The following is a 13,648-nucleotide window of genomic DNA, read 5'->3' on the forward strand; positions in this document are numbered from 1 at the left end:
ATCAGAAAGATTAGGGACACTACCTCACCTGACCTCACCTCCCATGAAAACCTGTCAGACTTGCTGGACATAAACATTACCTGAGACCAGAGAGTCCTGGCCTGGCTGACATTTTTTTGTGTGTGTGTGTGTGTGTTTCGAGACAGGGTTTCTTTGTAGCTTTGCAGCCTGTCCTGAAACTAGCTCTTGTAGACCAGGCTGGCCTTGAACTCACAGAGATCTGCCTGTCTCTGCCTCCAGAGTGCTGGGATTAAAGGCGTGCGCCACCGCCGCCCAGTGCTGACATCACTTCTTACACTGCTGCTCTAGCATGATCTCCAGCTCCCAAGTGGAGCTTCCCCTAGGCCTCGTGCTCTTTTAAATGCTTCACTTTATTTAATTATCCCAACAATACTACGAGTCATCCACATATCATCATCCAAGGTGTGGAGTAGAAAAGCGAGGCACAGAGGGATTATACAACACACCCAAAGTCACACAGTATGTGGGAGAGCTTGGGTTTGAACCCAGAAGACACTGGCTGCAGAATCTGGGTTCTTAACCCTCACAAAGTGCCTTTCCAAGGTGTTGCACCGTACATAACTCCCAGAGTATTGTTCCATGCATTAGCTTCTATTTTTCAAAAGTCTCAACTGCTTGGAGTTAAAATGGTCTTTAGAACAGTCAAACCGTGCTATAGAGATGTGTATTGATATGGATCTTGGTTTACTGATACAAATTTAAGGTCGATTTTGTTATATGTATATTTCTGCTCTTTTTTTAATTTATTTTTTCTAAAAATATGGAATGCTTCAAGAATTTGCATGTCATCCTTGTGCAGGGGCCATGCTAACCTTCTCTGTATCGTTCCAGCCTTGGCATACATGCTGCCGAAGCAAGCACGTTTCTGCTCTTTTTTTTTTAAAATATTTATTTATTATGTATACAATATTCTTTCTGTGTGTATGCCTGAAGGCCAGAAGAGGGCACCAGACCTCATTACAAATGGTTGTGAGCCACCATGTGGTTGCTGGGAATTGAACTGCTTTGGAAGAGCAGGCGATGCTCTTAACCGCTGAGCCATCTCTCCAGCCCACGTTTCTGCTCTTGATTAAGGTATTGTGATTGTGCAGCTCATTTAAAAATGTAATGTATAATTAAAAATATAGGTTAATAGATAGTCGTCTATAATAGTCAAGATTGTAGTCATGTTAGTTAGATTTTCTAGGAGTACAGCGATGTATTTCAGATGGATAGGTATTCTTCAAATCTTTCAGAGATCTTGAGAATATGACATTTAAATATTTTAAGAACTTAAGACTTTTCATGACAATAAGACACATCTGCTCCTGGCAGCACCAATCTACTTCAAGAGGAAGATGGGCATCAAAGAAGATCCTTATGGAGTTGGTTAGCCATTTGGGCAAGAAACTGCTCTTGCCTGGACTGCTGAACAGGACATGCAGGACCTACTGAGAAATGACTGCTGAACTCACCGAAAGGTGAGATGATCCTTCAGGGTTCCTGCTTCATGAAAGAGTCTGCCAGACATTCTGCAGGAAACAGAAGAAAATGACTGAAAAACTGCCAATATAGGTGGAACTGTCTTTGAGATTTCCTGCTTCATGAAAGTCTGCCGGATACTATGGGCCTGTAGGCTGAAGATGGATGCCCCAGTGGCACAAAGGAACTTTGGGTGACTGTCTAGGCAGTGAGATGTCTCTGTCAATTCTAGAGTTTTGGAAGTTGCTTACAATGTACTTCCTGTTTACTTAGGTAATATTATATCCTTCTGGAGTCTTTGATGGAGTTGAAGAATAGATAGTTATTATTATAGCTTTCCTTAGTTATGATGAAAGATAAAGTAGATATAAATAAATATTGTAACTGCAATTCTTGCTTGACAACTGTTTTGTTATATGTAATTTTACTATGTTAAAGTTAAAGCCTTCCTTTTTGTTTAAACAGAAAAGGGGAAATGGTGTGGGAGGTCCTTCTATGTGTTGCTTTTATTGGTTAATAAATAAAGGAACTGCTTTGGGCCTAGGAGGGTAAAACTAAACAGAATGCTGGGAGGAGGAAGGTGGAGTTAGAGAGAAGCTATGGAACTGCCGGAGGCAGACATGGTGAAATTTTGCTGGTAGGCCGCAACCTCATGGTGATATACAGATGAATAGAAATGGGTTAAATCAATGTGTAAGAGTTAGTCAATAAGAAGTTAGAGCTAATGGGCCATGCAGTGATTTATTGAATACAGTTTCTGCTAGCTGGGCGGCCCGGAAGAACAAGCAGCTCCTCCCCCTTTAAAACCATGTGTTACAAGGTCCAGACAAAGTCTGAACACAGAGTTCTGATGCCACTCAACACATGCTTGTTTTCTCTCCTCCCTCTCCTCCTAGGATCCTGGAAGCTACCCCTAGCTAAATGACACCCCAAATCACAGACTCCTCCCAGGGTACAGCTTTTAGCCTGTTAATTCTGGGTTCATTCATTTCCACAGTTCTGATTCCAAGGAGGAAAGGTCCCCAACACACCAGGCTCTTGGCTCTCACAGCAGGTGTGTGCTTAGGACAGGCACAACCAATAACAGTATCAGCAGGGCAGTGGACCAAGGGAACCATCCTGGAGGATGCAGGAAGCCCAGTGTGGCAATGCATCCCTGTGTTTGTCCCCTCACACCTCTTCTTATGAACATAGGGGAGAACATGCTAAATCCACACAGAACTCTCTATCCCCCTTTTCAACTATTCTGTGTCCCACACAGGGTTCTGGACCAAATCAAATCCTAATACTTATATGACAAGCACCTTACCAACTGACCCATCTTCCCAGCCTCTAAGTGATTTTTAAAAATCTATAAATGAATTTCTTTTCTTTTTGGTATATTTTTATAGTAGAATATATTTATTGTATAAAAAAAGTGAATTTCGTATGATATCTTCATACATATCGGTGACATATCTGTCTCCATCCCCATTGCTTACCCCCCCCCACTGGTCTCCTTCCTCTTTCCAAATTCTAAACATTTGTTATTGTTTTAAATACACAAGCACACACACACAGAGTACACACACAATGTGCACTCATGCATTTGATCACACATGTGCACTCAAGCATGTGTGCAATGGACACATGAACACATACAATGCAAAGGAACCAGAGTACACCAATCCACACCCTCTAGGACCATTACCAAAAACAAATTACACACTTATAAGATTTTAAAACCAAATTCATCTTTGTTTGTTTGTGTTCTCCTGTTGGTTTTTTAGACAGGGTCTCTCTATTTAGTCCTGGCTGTTCTGGAACTTGCTCTGTAGACCAGGCTGACCTAGAACACACTGAGATCCCTCTGCCTCTGCCTCCGGAGTGCTGGGATTAAAGGTGTGTGCCCCATGCCTGGCCCACCAATTCATTTTAAATTCACTATTAAAACTGTCTTTCTCTATAACCCTTAGAAGCCAGTGTTTCAGAAAAGGACAAAAATGTTTGCCCCAGGGCATTTTTGTGACAGTAGATCTGTGGACACCTACCACGACACAATGTCACTGTAAAGGGACTTCAAATCTAGATCCAAACAACAAACTGCCTGTTGGCTGAACTCTCGGACGCTACACACCTGGAGGCGCTCTGTATCGCCCACACCCACCACAAGCGCCCACACTTGCTGTACATTTGCTTTAGAAAACATTAGAATGACTCAGGCGTGGTAACGCATGCTTGTATCCCAGATCGCAAGGCTGCGTCAGCAGGACTGGGAGTTCAAGACCAGCTTGTGCTGCATGACAAGCCCCGGTCTCAAAAGATGAAGAAGAAGAACAAAAGCAGTAAGAGGGCTATGATCACTAGCGACATTCCAACTATGGTCAGTGCCATGGCCCTTGTAGCCCCCGCCCCATCTTGGGGATCAGTCAGCTCTGTGCAGGTATGTGCCCTGTGTGCCCTGTTCCGGGGCTATCCTCAAAGGCTGTTCACTCTCTGTTCCCATCAGACCACATGCATTGCCAAGGCTTGACACTTCCCTCCCTCTTGGCCACCCCCCTTCCACTGCACACCAACACTGAATGTTCACACTGAAGGCAGTGGCCATCAGTTGAAGGACCACCATAAACGGCTCACTGTCTTCCACACGTGTGTTTCCATTTGTTACTTTAGAGAGGATTTTTTGTTTGTTTGCTTGCTTGCTTGCTTGCTTGCTTGCTTGCTTAAAGAAGTGTTTTCTTCTTGCTGTGACTTGGAGCTTTCCTGCCTGAGGTTTTCTTTTAAACTCTAAATTGACCATAAGCTTTAGAATAAAAGTGTCTATATGTGATTAATCTGGAGAATTCCTTTCTTCCTTCTTCTCTTTCTTTCTTTCTTTCTTTCTTCCCCCCTCCCCCCTCCCTTTTTTCCCCCTATGTAACACCCCTGGCTATCCTGGAACTCCCTTTGTAGATCGGGCTGGTCTCAAACTCATAGACCCACCAGCTTCTGCCTCCCAAGAGGATCTCTTTCTTACGATGTTTTAAGGTCGAAAAAGCCATGTTCACACTGGTTTACAGCTTCTAACGAACAGATTAAAATCACTTCCACCTACATAAAAGCCTGTTTTATCCCTGCCAAGCAGGGAGCAGAGTTCAATCTCCATGGTGCTTTCAGACCAGCTTGTCAAGCTTCTTGGATTTAATGACACGGCCTTTAAGACACAGTGCCCACACTAGAGTAAAGCAATCACTTCAGAACTGTTCTGTTCACTGGACTGGACTTCCACTTTTTTTTAAAATAGTAGATAAAAAAGGGAGGTGGGTATCTATGAATGGCAACATAAGAAGAATCTTTAGCATAGTCTCTGGTACCCAGCAGCAAATCGAAAGATTAGATTCTCCATTTGCCTCTTGTTTTCTTTAATCACCGAGATACATAACTCTTAAAACAACAAAAGACTCTTCAGTTTATTTATATAGTTTGAGAATCAAAAAATAACTGGCATTATTACCACTTTAATGAGGCAACGTATATTCTATATTCATTCATTTTTAACCACAGGAGTAATTCAGTCTATCTATTTTTTAAAGCAAAGAGGGTCCATTTGCTTAGACATTTGTTAGCTGTTGGCTCTTGTGTCTAAGTCACTTGTGTTTTAGGAACTGGCTCATGGTCACATCAAATGAATAGGTTGAGAACCAGAAACTCTCAATTGTGAGAGTTTAATATCAGAGTTCACAGGGGCAACCCTATATCCCTATATCCAACCCTATATCCAAATGGTAGCCATTGTCACCATTAACAGTGCTTCTTATGGGACTTTCATCCACTTCTCTGGTCTTCTGTGCACAGGCTTGCTCTTCCCCCCCCCACCCATGGAGTCTTGTCAGCTGGTCCTTCAGACAACCATACAGAACATGCAAAATGTTCTACGCTTTCTATACAAAACGCTAAATGGTAGAGCCCAGAACAGCGGTCGCACTTCCAGCGTCGGAGGGATAGAAAGTACGTCCTTCATAGCTATCTGTTTGAGAATTTACACGCATTACAGCTCTGACAGACCTTCCACTGTTTGAACCGACTGGCTTCCTTGAGAGAGGAGCATGTGCGCTAACAGCAGAAACACTCCGTTAATTCTTGGGTTAACCGAAACACACTCTGGCTTTGGCATCATTCCCAACAGCTGGTGCTTTGGCCCCCAGATTAAGGGTCACTGCTGTGTGGGCCTCCTCAGGAGGGGCGCAGCCACAGACCAATTTGGAAGGAGCCACTGGAGGGCTTTGTCCTCAGCAGATCATTTACAAGATTAGTAACAAAGAGTCGTGACCTTTTCTGAACGCTTTGGGGACTTCTAACCCTCGTGAGAGCCTGGAGTAGCAAGGCTTGTGCTGAATAGCCGAGGAAAATGGAAACAGATTTGTTATGAACCTGGAATTAACTTACTCTAAACATTTGTTTTTGTTTCCAGTTGAAATTCATTCACCATAGCTCCGCTAATGCCAGCTTCGACGGAATCCTTCAATTCTGACCAGGCCATTCTTTGTCCAAACGTAATTCCGGAAGCAACCTCAGGAGAGGTAGAGGACTCTAAATGGAGAAACCCTGTATGTTGTGATTTACATCCCACTTCCTAGTAGTGCGCGATTTGCTACGGAGAAACTCACCACAGATACTGGTGAAGCAGGGCAAATAAAGACAAACACTATTGTCCAGGACGCTGTTTTCTAAGGAATTTCCAAGCTTTTGAGGAACGGTGGTGTGGCTTTCTAGCTCCAGCCACACCATGACTACAGATGAATGTTTGGCTCCACAAACACACACACACACACACACACACACACACACACACACACACGCCCTCTGGTCTTAACAGCCCATTGTTCCCCTACAGGGGCCGTCAAGGACTTGGATACAGATTTTTCTGCACTGCACCTCCCTGGAATTCCCAGCATATGTGGAGTCTATGAGTAACTGTCAGATGTTGGCTTCCACTCTCTGTCACCAGATAATATCCCTTTCCTCCCACAAGCCAACTGGAATTTGAACCTGAAATACCCTTAGAAGGATATTTTCATTTCTACTCAGTCTCGCTGCGGCGTCAGCCAGCCAGGCAGGACACAGGGTCAGCACGCACTCCCACTGAGCCCGAGAGCCCAGGCCTTTGTCCTCTGGGCCTTACCAGCCACATCCGCCCATCGTGATGCCATGCCGTCTAAAGGCCTTCCTCAACACCCAGATTCTTCTAACCTATTATTCTCAGGCACTTGGCTTTTTTTGTCTCTGTAAAGTTGCTAACACAGGTGGCTAGTTTTTCTTTCTTTCTTTCTTTCTTTCTTTCTGTGTGGATACGTGCATGCCACAACTATTAGAGGAATTTTTTTTTCCCCTAAAACTTACTCTGCAATCCAAGCTGGCTTTGAACTCACAGTGATCCATCTGCCTCTGCCTCCCAAGTGCTGGGATTACAGGTGTGCGCCACCACTGTCTAGAGGACAACTTCCAAAGATCAGTTCCCTCCTCCATGTCCCAAAATTGTACTTTACTGCCTAGAGCAGTGGTTACTAACCGGTGGGTCACGACCCCTTTGGTAAACCTCTGTCTCCAAAAATACTTACATTATGATTCATAGCAGAAGCAAAATTACAATTATGAAGTGGCAATGACAGTGATTTTATGGTCGGGGGCCACCACAGGAAGAGCTATCGTAAAGGGTCGCAGCATCAGGAAGGCTGAGAACCACCGGTCTAGAGGATCTAGCTTGCCACTCTTTTCCAGGACAGGAATATTTTTCCTATATGTTCTTTCCAGATACCTGTGTCCAGCATGGGACAGCGGGTGCACTGCTGTCAAAAGAAAATCCAGCAGTTTACACTCCTGAGAGGCAACTGCCTCCTGGATTCCTTAACTGGGAGTGGAAGCAAACTGTCACCGAGTCCACTAGAAGGGGACCCTAGACGCCTTCCACTTTTGACTCCCTTCTCTCTGAAATGATGTTATGTGACTCTGAGTATATAAAGTAAATAAATTTGGAGGAATGACAGTAAGAAAACAGAAAGTCTTCGTTTTTTTTGTAATTAAACTACCGTTTTCCTAAACAAGCAGGAAAAGGTGTGTTCAGTAAAAACACCACAATTCATATATGTGAGCACAAGCATCTCATGGCCATGTGAGCAATACCTACAGGGGAATATGGGCCCACAAAGAACAACAGTTTCCCAACTTGCTATGACTTCCGTTTTGCCGTCTTCTTAAATAGTTCGTTCTTGCTTCCTTCCTGTAGTTTTCACTTTTTAATGCTTCAATGTCTAACAATAGACATTTTAAAATGTGTGTCCTCGTGCTAGGGAGATGGCTGGGTGGGTAAAGCATCTGAGATTTAAACTCAGGTAAACATGAGGACTTGGGTTCAGATCTCCAATGCCCCGGCATGGCAATGTGTGCATGTAATCCTAGCATTGGCCCGCAGAGACAGATGGACGGAGGGGAGCTTGCTGGCTAGCCAGTCTGGCCAAACCATGAGCTCTTGGTTCAGTGAAAGACCCTGTATCAATCAATTAATCAATGGAGAATCTCTGCATTGTTTTACAGAATGAAACTCTACCTAAAAAAAAGAAAAGAAAAAAAAAGAAACGCAATATGTTCTATTTAAAAGGGATTGATAAAGATAGGATTTTAAAATGTATCAAATTCCAAAAAAGGAAATAATAATTATTCGAATTAAAAAAAAAAACATCAGACAAAAGCAGGTAGTAAACAACGAATTGATCAACCAACACAGCCAAGTTGTGGAATCCTAGCGGGCACTCTCCCACCCTTTGGCTGTGTCAGACAGAAACATATGGTTTCTCCTATAAGATGTTAGGCGTGTGGAAACTGGTACTAGGACGCCTGTGCAGCCAATCTTGACAAATACACGAAGGAATGGATGAACCATGACCTGTCATGCTTCCTTCCCTGGTGACTAGGAGTCGCTGGAAACCTTTGCAGGTGTGACCGGTAAAGGTGAGGTTGTGGGACTGAGACCAGAGAAATTCCAGCAAAGAGTCCCCAAATAAGGAATCTCAATGTGGATGCTGCCACAGGAACCGGACGGTGAGGCGGAAGGGGCGGGGCCAAACATCTGAGTACCTGGGTTCTGTTCGGTGCAAGCGGCTATTCAGAAAGAGGAGCTAAGGCATAGGAAGAGAGGAAAGGAGCCTGGGAATCGGAGGCAGGGCAGGGAAGAGTCTCAGGGAAGGTGGGAAGAGTGGTAAAGACCTTGGGGAAAGCAGTGGTTTCAAGCTGGCTCTCTGTGTTACGGGGTGCCAGTCTTGGCTCCCTTTTAGGGAAATGCACATTCGTGGAGCACGGCACTGTCAGAAGCAACTGAAAATGAGAGACGTGCTAAGAAGACGTGGTAAAAGAGGCCATGGTGCAGGGGGGTGGGGGCACAAGGTGGCGGGAGAAAGCAGCTCTGGGCACTCAGAAAGTAGCAACAATATATTGAAAAGCATGAAAATCTCCTGATGGGGAATAAGAAATAAGCTGGCCCGTGTTTCTTGTTCACATGTGAACCAGATCTCATTGGCACAGTCTCTCCTCCCAGCTCATTCATTGATTTCCTTCGGCAGTCAAAGCCATTCTTTCTGTTTCCACTGAGGAGTCCTCAAATCATAAAAGGCATGCTGAAGACAGTGGGGTGTCTTCTGTTGGCTACATCAGCATCTCAAACTCCATCTCTATGTTGCTTGGCAACTGAGGAAATATTGTTGTGATTCAACAAGAATTATCTGGAGTAAATTCACAATGAAACAGCTAAAAAGCATTATATCCTCCTACATTCCACTAGTAAGATAAGAAAAGAAGGCACATTGGGCCAGGAAACAGAAACATACATACAACACAGCCAAGAGCAGGCAGGCCAGGAAATGCCTGGACTGGGATCAGGAGTCCTGGGCAAGTCTTGGGTCCTTTGAGGCTCTCAGGGTCTTTCATCAGCAGAGAGATCAAGTGTAGTTAATGAGCTCTGACATTTCATGATTCAAAAGAAGCAGTAAAAACTAGGAGGATACGACCAGTTGGTTGTCTGTTTGGACCATGGCGTCACAGGCCTAGTGGGGAAAAATCATCGACTCTCCACGGGTGAAGACTCCAGAGCTAATGCTTTTGCATACACACGCATGCATGCACGTGCGTACACACACACACACACACACACACACACACACACACCACACCTCAGTAAAGTTCAGCGTCATCCTATTAAGTCAAAGAGTCTCTCCTAGAAACTTCTTCAAGACCACTATATTGAGCAACTCTAGAGTCAAGGAGTTCTAGAAAAACTACAGCAACTCCTTACAGAAATTACAAACAATGTACTAACTGCCAAAAGGGAAGCTGCAGCTGAAATGGAAAAGGGCCGCAGTTGGAGACCATACTGTGGTGACCAGGAGTTAATGGTGTTGAGTTTAGAAGGGGAGGTTGAGTGCTCAGTTCTAATAACACAGCTATACTAACCACCTTAACAGGGGACACCGTGGAAGAGGAAGCAGAAAAGAATGCAACAACTGCGGGCTGGAGGGATGGCTCGGTGGTTGTGAGCACCCACTGCTCTCCCAGAGGGCCTGTGTTCTGTTCCCAGCACCTACATGGACGTTCACTGTTCCCAGGTGACCTGATGATGTCTTCTGGCCTCCATGGGCACTGCACACAGGTGGTGCACAAACACAGACAGGCAAAATTCTCATATTGATAAAATAAAAATAAGTAAACCTCTTGAAAAAGGAAGGATCTAAGATCCATAGGATAGGAAGGAACGCTGTAAAAAAATGTTGTCTTCTAGACATAATGTGGCTAGCTCAAGGTCTCACAGCAGCTGCGGTCACCTGCACAGGATCTATGCAAGAGCAAGGCAGCAAAAATATCCGCATTGATGGAACAGACGATGTCCTGACCCTGTCCCTTACTGAGGATCTGCTGGCAGTGGGTACTTGCTGGGGGGAAGAATCACTCTTCATGAGGATGTGGCCACTGGTAGGTTTCCAAGCTCTATTGGAGCTCCATTCACTTATGGATAGTTCTAACTAGATTCAGTGAGTTACTAATAAATAAATAAGTTGGAAGGGGGACATGTTGAGGCTAGATGGAAATAGGAAGGGAGAAATTGGGGAGCTAGGTGTGGTTATATTTCATTCTACATATATGTCAAGTTCAGATCCTGGCTCTGCTACTTACTGATCAGACCAGTGTTCCAGCTCTGTGTCGGGGTGTATGCACCTGTGATCAGCATACACACCTTAGCAGGTGCTGTATGAGTGAGCAGTGTGCCAGCAATAGTCACAGACACAGAGTTAGCTGCTGTTGTGATTTCCATGGGAGTCAACAATAGCTTTTTTGTTGTTGCTTTAGACTCTTTGCTTTTGTCCTCCTGGAGACAGAGTCTCACTGTGTAGTAAGGCTGGTCTCAGCCTATGAATAAAGGTACTTGCTGTTATGCTTGATGATCTGAATTGACAGACCCACAATTTGTCCTCGGATTTCCACACATATGCCATGCCACACAAGGACAGGACACATGCACACACACTAAAGAGATAAATATGGGTTTTCCCAAAAAATGGTGAAAAAAATATTGTCAAGGCATATGTCAGAAAAGGGACTTGAAACTGCAATACATAAAAAACATTTATGGTTTGATAATGAAAGATGAATAGCTTAATTTATAAGTAGGGCAAAGATGTGAATACACATTTCTTTTAAGAATATATATATATATATATATATTAACCATATATATATGTGGTCAGTAGCATGTGAAAAGATTCTCAGCGTCATTAGCCATACGGCAGGGAAGATGAGAAGACGTGCTATCACTTCAGTGTTGGTCAGAATGAGAGGCTTGGAATTTCCATTCACATTAATAGTGGGACTGTAAATCAGAGCAAGTATTTGTTCAGAAAAAAAAATCTGCTCGTTCTTCAAAAGGTTCAAAGATAGCATATGATCTAGATATCCAAACCTTAGAGATATACTCAAGAGAAATAAAACATGTACACAAAAAAACTTATTCATATGTCATAGCAGCTTTTTAATAATAAACAAAGAATAAAAGCAATTAAATGGTTGCCAACTACTAAACAGATAAAGGTGTTATGTCCATAAAATGAAATTATATTCAACAATGAGAAGGAATTTATACACACTATGGCGAGAAGACAATTTTAAAATCTTAAAAAACACCAGCTACAAAAGGCTAAACATAGATAAGAATTATGGGTTAATTTAAGTTGTAAGAGCTAGTTAATAATAAGCCTGAGCTAATAGGCCAAACAGTTTTTAGTTAATATAAGCCTCTGTGTGTTTCTTTGGGACTGAACAGCTGCAGGACCAGGTGGGATGGAAACTTCTGTCTACACCCTAGCCTTCTCCCAAGAAGTTGTGACTTTTGATTTCTTCCAAGTGTTATGAAGGTAAATGAGGCAAAAGCAGTTGCTTTTGGGAAGCAACTGGAATGCTGGGCAAGGTCTAAACTGGCTTAGTCAGTATTGGTCAGGGTCCCCTGGGAAGCTCTCATGGGGAGGGGTACGAGCAGCAGTTGTCAGCTGAGAAATTAACTTCAAATCCAGTGGGTAGATTTGTAATCAGCCACAGAAAAGTCTGGATGTAATAAATGGATAGCATCCTGGGTGGAAGAATGATCTTGTGTTTGGAAATGGAGTCTTGTATTTTCCTTGGCCTTCTTTGTCTCTAAGAGACATTCCCTTTCACTTTCTAGGGCATGAAGATATGGTTAGAATCAATGGAACAAGGTGAAATCTTCAATATTAACTGAAAAAGTACTTGGGGGTGGCCTATATAATGAAATATTATCTTTGATGGTTAGCATTATTGTCAACTTGATACAACCTATAGTCACTTGGGAAGTCTCAAGGAATGACTACATTGGGTTGACCTGTGGGCATGTGTGCATGTGGGGGTGTTGTCCACACTGCGTAGTCCTGTAGGTGTGTATATGGGGGCATGGGGTGTCATCTACACTGGGTTGACCTATGGGCACATGTGGGGGGGGTCATTGGGTTGTCCACATTGGTTTGACCTGTGGGCATGTCGGGGTTAGCAGGCATTGTCTACATTAGGCTGACCTGTAAGCATGTATGTAGGGGCATGGGGTGTCGTCTATATTGGGTTGACCGGTGGGCACATGGGGGATGTCATCTACTTGAGTTGACCTATGGGTGTGTGTTTGTGGGGGGTAGGGGGTGTCATATACATTGGGTTGACCTGTGAGCGTGTGTGTGTGTGTGTGTGTGTGTGTGTGTCATATACATTGGGTTGATCATGGGCATGTGTGTGGGGGGTGTCGTCTACATTGAGTTGATCTGTGGGCATGTGTGTGTGTGGAGGGGTATAGTCTACTTTGGATTGACCTGTAGGTGTGTGTTTGTGGGGGGTAGGGGGTGTCATATGCATTGGGTTGATCATGGGCATGTGGGGGGGGGTGTCGTCTATATTGGGTTGATCATGGGCATGTGTGTGGGGGTGTCGTCTACATTGGGTTGATCTGTGGGCATGTGTGTGTGTGGAGGGGTATAGTCTACTTTGGATTGACCTGTGGGTGTGTGTTTGTGGGGGGTAGGGGGTGTCATATGCATTGGGTTGACCTGTGAGCATGTGTGTGTGTGTGTGTGTGTGTGTGTGTGTGTGTGTGTCATATACATTGGGTTGATCATGGGCATGTGGGGGGGGGGGTGTCGTCTACATTGGGTTGATCATGGGCATGTGTGTGTGTGGAGGGGTATAGTCTACTTTGGATTGACCTGTGGGTGTGTGTTTGTGGGGGGGTAGGGGGTGTCATATGCATTGGGTTGATCATGGGCATGTGTGTGGGGGTGTCGTCTACATTGGGTTGATCATGGGCATGTGTGTGGGGGTGTCGTCTACATTGGGTTGATCTGTGGACATGTGTGTGTGTGGAGGGGTATAGTCTACTTTGGATTGACCTGTGGGTGTGTGTTTGTGGGGGGTAGGGGGTGTCATATGCATTGGGTTGACCTGTGAGCATGTGTGTGTGTATGTGTGTGTGTGTCATATACATTGGGTTGATCATGGGCATGTGTGTGGGGGGTATCGTCTACATTGGGTTGATCATGGGCATGTGTGTGTGTGGAGGGGTATAAGTCTACTTTGGATTGACCTGTGGGTGTGTGTCTTGGGTGTCTTAATTCAG

The 13,648-nt window shown here is 44.3% G+C and overlaps 1 non-coding gene and 1 pseudogene across 1 annotated transcript; one reads left to right on the top strand and one right to left on the bottom strand.

The window, feature by feature from the left end:
- Positions 1 to 775: 775 nt before the first annotated feature.
- On the bottom strand, positions 776 to 882 carry LOC121453077. Its single transcript, XR_005974953.1, has one exon. It is a non-coding gene; the product is annotated as a U6 spliceosomal RNA (small nuclear RNA).
- A 9,387-nt stretch (positions 883 to 10,269) lies between these two features.
- Positions 10,270 to 13,648, top strand: part of LOC121453048 — a 30,713-nt pseudogene continuing 27,334 nt past the window's right edge.

This window comes from Microtus oregoni, unplaced genomic scaffold (assembly GCF_018167655.1).
Source record: "Microtus oregoni isolate MIOR12 unplaced genomic scaffold, Mior012 000010F_ref0000083, whole genome shotgun sequence".
NCBI lineage: Eukaryota > Metazoa > Chordata > Mammalia > Rodentia > Cricetidae > Microtus > Microtus oregoni.